The sequence below is a fragment of the Ictidomys tridecemlineatus genome, chromosome 15, assembly GCF_052094955.1.
Source record: "Ictidomys tridecemlineatus isolate mIctTri1 chromosome 15, mIctTri1.hap1, whole genome shotgun sequence".
Taxonomy (NCBI): domain Eukaryota; kingdom Metazoa; phylum Chordata; class Mammalia; order Rodentia; family Sciuridae; genus Ictidomys; species Ictidomys tridecemlineatus.
This window is the reverse complement of record NC_135491.1, coordinates 17,383,839-17,390,752: the sequence shown is the minus strand read 5'-3', so window position 1 is coordinate 17,390,752 and position 6,914 is coordinate 17,383,839. Positions and strand designations below refer to the sequence as shown.

The following is a 6,914-nucleotide window of genomic DNA, read 5'->3' as shown; positions in this document are numbered from 1 at the left end:
TGAGCTGAAATCCCCTAGTCTGTTGACAAGCTTGTATCCACATAAGGAACCTAAGGTGCATCCTCCAGTAGAATTGCACCAATCCATTGCCTCAATTTGCCCAAAACCTACTTATGTATAAACTATAAGCCCTACTGCACTTGGGGCCAGACTTTGGGAATTAGCCCTCTGAGCCATGCCCACTAATAAAAGGCTGTTTCCAGATCTCGCTGTGTCCTGCCCTCCTTTCCCACTACATAACCACTTGCCAGAATCCCAAAGTCCTGTGTTCCTCTCCGCTCTGGACCTCGTGCCCGCTCCCACTGAACTGCCACATCTCTGCTCTAGGCTTCTGCGCCCTCCAGAACGCCCAGAGCTCTATCTGACGCAAAATGACCCACCCCTGCTGCTCTTTTCTACCATCCCTGCCTAGGGAAGCGCCCACCTCCCCCACTGAACGGTGAGTTCCTGACGGTGGGGACCAGGGCGCTCTTGGTCACCGCGCAGCACAGGGTCAGCTCCTGGGACACTAATGACACGGGGAGCAAAGGCGAGGACCTGAAAGGCTGCGTAGCGCGGGGAGGTTGGGGCCACGCTCTCTGTTCTACCTGTGCTCAACCTTGGGACTCGCTGCTTCTGAAACTCGCGAGCAGTGAGTGCCGGGTCCCCTGCGGATGCCAGCCCCGTTTCTCCAGGACCTGAAGAGGGCACTGAGGACCCTCTGCCTCTTCACCAACAGCTGGCGGTCAGCGGAGCAGAGGGGAGGCCAGCGGGCGCCAGCGCCTCCCTCAGTGGGGCCCACACGGGAGCACTGGGCCCTGCGGGACCAGCGGGACAGCCCTCGAGCCGGCGGCTCTGGACTCTCGGTCCTCCGGGCCCCGCGGGCCTAGCTGCCGGCGCACTCGTGACGTCAGAGGAGGGCGCCACGCTTGAAAGAGGCGGCGGGAGGCGGCGGCCGGGGCCAGGCGCTGTCAGAGAGCTGAAGAAGGACAGGAGAGGCAGGTATCCGAGGAATAGCAGGAAGCAAGTTTATTGGCTGCAGCCAGGTTCGAAGGTTTTTATTTTTATTATTTTTTGCCTCTGTCAAAGCACCCCTTTGACTTTGAGTTCAGAAAGTTTTAAAACTTTATATCCAATGTGTAAGGGGAGGAGCTCAGAGGCTCACAATCTGTAGAATTTCACATAAAAGCAGCTTTTTCACTGTTCTGGGTACCCAATTCAAATCAAGGACACTCCGAAAATTAGTGTCTAGGAAAGGGAGAGTCCTTCTCCCCTTTCTTTCCACTGGCTGGCTCTGCAGGATCTGACTGTAGTCCTTTGAGATGCAAACGCCTCTGTGTAGGCTCCAGACCCCAGCTGAAGACCTTGAGTCCACTCTGTCTCTGCAAACTCACCCTCCACCTGAAAACTCTGTTGTAGAAATTCTTACTGATACTATAAGAACAATTATGTTAAACAGAACTTTTGAAGCTTAGCTATGGCAGGGGTCTTCTGGGTGGAGGTCTCTGGCCTGATTCAGAGCTAGTGCAGGAAGCGTGGGAACTGGGTTGCTAGGCAGCCAAAGAATCCATGCTACCCAGGTGAATCTGGTGGGCATAGGGTCTCCCCGTTCTGCAGAGAGTCACTGACAGGACCCCACAGCTCACTGAGGGTTCTCACCCTCACCCAGCACCACATAACTGGGCTTCCCGATCTTGGCAGTATTAAGTTCAAGAAGAGCCTCCCAGATTTCAGGGACAACAGCAGATACTGACTCCTTGCCCACTCCTTGGCAATAACCACCACATTGGAGACTAAATCTGTAGGAGTGATGACCCTGTCTGGTCATCAGAACACTTCAGGGCAGACCACCTCTCACCTCATCTCTAGAAGTAACTGGAGAAATGGAGCACCCCATTTGGGATGAGGATGCCCCCATACTTAGTGAGAAACTCATCATCTCTGTGACTAAGAAGGGCCTTCCTTCCCCCAGAAGTGAGAATTCCTTAGCAAAGACTTTCCCTACCACCATCACCCTAGCAATAAGCATCATTCATCTGGGTTGTGCCCCAGACATAGCCTTACACCCTGTCCCCACAGGCTGTGTCTGGGCAAGGGGCTGATATCTGGGCCTACATCTTGCAGCATGTGCATAGTCAGAGATGAGCCAGTGGGATCAGGGGAGGATGCCAGGAAGAGGGCACAGACAAGTCTCACAGTAACTCCTCTTCCTCTACTTCTCCACTATAATAGTGTCAAGAAGATCCGGGGAAATTTACTGTGATAAGTGCTTCTCAATGCTGTCCCATCCTATCTTCTCCAGTCCCATCTGGCCTTGTCCCCACCCACAACCTCACACTGATACTCTAAGAACAATTATGTTAAACAGAATTTTTGAATTTATGACAAGGGTCTTCTGGGTGGAGGTCTCTGGCCTGACACTTCCTGCCTCACACTTCTTGCCCTTCCTTCTGCAAGCCCCACACATATCCTAACTCTGGCATGGTTTCTTCAGGCCACCAGGACAGTCCAGAGGTGAGAAGCCTATGCTGTAAGATTCCCTTTCACCCAAGAAAGAACTTGTACATCTTATGCTCTAGGCCCTGCTTGGTGCTGGATATGCTGGGGTGGGGGGGGGCAGGAATCAGCTGGTGAAATAGCACAGTTGAATGTTTGTCCCATCAAACCTGGTGAGGGGAGAAGTAGTATGGACAAGATTTGGAAGAGATGCAAAGGCCAGTTTGTGATCCATTTGGTGCAAGGAAACCAGATGACATCCATGGGAGGCTTTGAGGAGACCTCAGGACTCCTTGGTGTGGGGCCCAGGGAAAATCTCACCACTGAGATGGAAACACAGAAAAAAAAACTGCAGAAAGGATAAGAGAAACAATCTCAGGAGAAAAGGGGGAGCCAGAGAGTACATCAGTGCTTCTGCATCAGACAAGGAAGCTGCACAGGAAAACCCTTAACCACTCCCCTGGCAGATAAGGAGTCTGGTGCCTCCTAAAAGGTAGTGAGGCCAGGCTAAGCCACACTCAGACGAGCATCTGACTCTATACCTGATCTCACCAGGTCAGCAGGAAGTTGGAGCTGGAAGCTGCAGTGGCACGCCTGCGCACAGAGATCCAAGAGCTAGACCAGAACCTGGAGCTGATGGAGCGAGAGGCTGAGGCTCAGGGTGACCCATGGGTCCAGGAAGGTGGGCATTTAATGCTGGGTGGGAAAAGTGCTGACCCCTGTGTCTCCCACAGACCTGGCTGTGGAGCAGATGCTGCAGAGCACACGGGACACCCAGTATCGAGCTCTCCTCCTCCGGGCCCAAACTGGAAACCTGCGAAGACAGCAGCACGGACTGCGAATCCCCACGCAGCAGCTGCAGAATCAGCTCAGGCGCCTACAGGACATAGAGAGGTGGGCCTCATCTGCCCAAGAGACCAGCTTTCACCAGGTGGCCACACATTTACCTCTGAGATCCCAGTGTTCTTACCTGATCCTTTACTGGGTTCCAGAATTCTGCACAACCAACCCTAGGATTTAAGGCCCATAAGCCCAGTTAGTTTTGCACCATCTCTTGGGTAACAACAATAGACATAGGACAGGCCCCTGTTTATGCTCCTGGACCTTATGCTCTGATGCAGAGAAGGCAGACTGCAAACTAGGAAACAGATCCTGTCATTTTGGGGAGAAATAAGTTCAATGAAGAAAAGACTGTGTGACCAAGGGAAAGGTGTTTGCTACCTGAGCTAGGATGCTCAGGACAAGCCTCTCTGAGGAGGTAACCTGGGTTGGGGCACAAATATTCATGGAGAGGGAACAGCCAGGCTCCAATCTTGGCCTTCAGGAAGAGCTGCCAAGAGGCAAATACAGCTCAGTATTTGAAGACAGGAGGGACAAGATGAAGAGGTGAGGTAGGAGAAGCAGTCAGATGGCCCTGGAGGCATAGGAGTTTTACTGGTAGATGGAATTCATGCCCCACCTTGGCCATTTATAACTGTGTGAGCTTGGGCAAGGGACTTAACTTCTTTGTACCTCAATTTCTAAAAGCTATCTATGCTAAGCCTCAGGCTAGCATCATTCTGAATGGAGAAAAATTGAAGGCATTCCCTCTAAAATCTGGAACAAGACAGGGATGCCCTCTCTCACCACTTCTATTCAATATAGTTCTCAAAATACTGGCCAGAGCAATTAGACAGACGAAAGAAATTAAAGGCATAAAGATAGGAAAAGAAGAACTTAAATTATCACTATTTGCGGATGACATGATCCTATACCTAGCAGACCCAAAAGGTTCTACAAAGAAACTACTAGAGCTAATAAATGAATTCAGCAAAATGGCAGGATATAAAATCAACACGCATAAATCAAAGGCATTTCTGTATATCATCAACAAAACTTCTGAAACGGAAATGAGGAAAAACACTCCATTCAAAATATCCTCAAAAAAAATAAAATACTTGGGAATCAACCTAACAAAAGAGGTGAAAGATTTATATAATGAAAACTACAGAACCCTAAAGAGAGAAGTAGACGAAGATCTTAGAAGATGGAAAAATATACCCTGTTCATGGATAGGCAGAACTAACATCATCAAAATGGCGATATAACCAAAAGTTCTCTATAGGTTTAATGCAATGCCAATCAAAATCCCAAAGGCATTTCTTATAGAAATATATAAAGCAATCATGAAATTCATCTGGAAAAATAAAAGACCCAGAATAGCAAAAGCAATTCTAAGCAGGAAGAGTGAAACAGGTGGCATAGCAATACCAGACTTCAAACTATACTACAGAGCAATAGTAACAAAAACAGCATGGTACTGGTACCAAAACAGGCGGGTGGACCAATGGTACAGAATAGAGGACACAGAGATCAATCCACAAAATTACAACTATCTTATATTTGACAAAGGTGCTAAAAGCATGCAATGGAGAAAAGATAGCATCTTCAACAAATGGTGCTGGGAAAACTGGAAATCCATATGCAACAAAATGAATCTGAATCCCTTTCTCTCACCATGCACAAAAGTTAACTCAGAATGGATCAAGGAGCTTGATATCAAAACAGAGACTGAGTCTGATAGAAGAAAAATTTGGCTCTGATCTACATATTGTGGCTCCAAATTCCTTAATAGGTCACCCATAGCACAAGAGTTAAAAACAAGAATCAACAAATGAGACTTACTCAAACTAAAAAGTTTTATCTCAGCAAGAGAAACAATAAGAGAGGTAAATAGGGAGCCTACATTCTGGGAACAAATTTTTACTCCTCACACTTCAGATAGAGCCCTAATAACCAGAGTATACAAAGAACTCAAAAAGTTAAACAATAAGAAAACAAACGACCCAATCAACAAATGGGCCAAGGACCTGAACAGACACTTCTCAGAGGAGGACATACAATCAATCAACAAGTACACGAAAAAATGCTCACCATCTCTAGCAGTCAGAGAAATGCAAATTAAAACCACCCTAAGATACCATCTCACTCCAGTAAGATTGGCAGCCAATACGAAGTCAAACAATAACAAGTGCTGGTGAGGATGTGGGGAAAAGGGTACACTTATACATTGCTGGTGGGATTGGAAATTGGTGCGGCCAATTTGGAAAGCAGTATGGAGATACCTCGGAAAGCTGGGAATGGAACCACCATTTGACGCAGCTATCCCCCTTCTCGGTCTATTCCCCAAAGACCTTAAAAGAGTGTATTATACGGATACAGCTACATCCATGTTCATAGCAACACAATTCACAATAGCTAGACTGTGGAACCAACCTAGATGCCCTTCAATAGATGAATGGATAAAAAAAAAATGTGGCATTTATACACAATGGAGTATTACTCAGCACTAAAAAATGACAAAATCATGGCATTTGCAGGGAAATGGATGGCATTAGAGCAGATTATGCTAAGTGAAGCCAGCCAATCCCTAAAAAACAAATGCCAAATGTCTTCTTTGATATAAGGAGGGCAACAAAGAACAGAACAGGGAGGAAGAGCATGAGAAGATCACCATTAAACAGGGACGAGAGAGGGGGGAGGGAAAGGAAGAGAGAAGGGAAATTGCATGGAAATGGAAGGAGACCCTCATTGTTGCACAAAATTACATATAAGAGGAAGTGAGGGGAAAGGGAAAAAAACAAGAGAGAAAAATGAATTACAGTAGATGGGGTAGAGAGAGAAGATGGGAGGGGAGGGGAGGGGAGGGGAGGGGAGGGGGGATAGTAGAGGATAGGAAAGGTAGCAGAATACAACATACACTAGTATGGCAGTATGTAAATAAGTGGAAGTGTTACAGATGTGATTCTGCAATCTGTATAAGGGGTAAAAATGGGAGTTCATAACCCACTTGAATCAAATGTATGAAATATGATATGCCAAGAGCTTTATAATGTTTTGAACAACTAATAAAAAAAGAAAGAAATTGAAAAAAAATAAATCTAAAGAAAGATATTGTGTCATCTACAACTTTTTTTAAAAAATTTAAAAAAGAAACAGAAAGTGATAGTCACAGCTATTGGGGTTGGGGAAGCTTGGGAGGCTCAAAGTAACCAGAAAAGACCCTTTCCCAGCTAAGGAAGCAGGGAGGTGAGGAGTTCTCTGACACGGAGCCTTAGCTGGGGTCATGAAGGCATCCCAGGTTTAGCATGCATGTAAAAGCCCCAAGGGTTGTAAACTGTAGAATTAAGGATCTCCAGTCTAGCATGCCTACATGGGCTCAGTTTCCTCATATGTAAAATGGGGACAATGACAGTCCCTACTTTAGTGGGGTGGTAATAATTACAGGGGTATTTGATTTGTCTTATAACATTCTCTATCCCTTTACCCACCCCAACAGAAGCTCTCAGGATGACCACCTCTGTTCCTGATCATGTCCCCTCCCAAGGGTGATATCCGGACAGCCTGCACCCTCCGGGCCCAGTTCCTGCAGAACCTCCTGATTCCCAGGTCAGGGAAGC

At 47.0% G+C, this 6,914-nt stretch overlaps 1 non-coding gene across 1 annotated transcript; it reads left to right on the top strand.

Moving 5' to 3' along the window:
• The first annotated feature begins 2,564 nt into the window (after window positions 1–2,564).
• LOC106145052 (uncharacterized) lies at window positions 2,565–6,108 on the top strand. Its single transcript, XR_013431185.1, has 2 exons — window positions 2,565–3,136; window positions 3,210–6,108. It is a non-coding gene; the product is annotated as an uncharacterized LOC106145052 (transcript).
• Window positions 6,109–6,914: the final 806 nt, after the last annotated feature.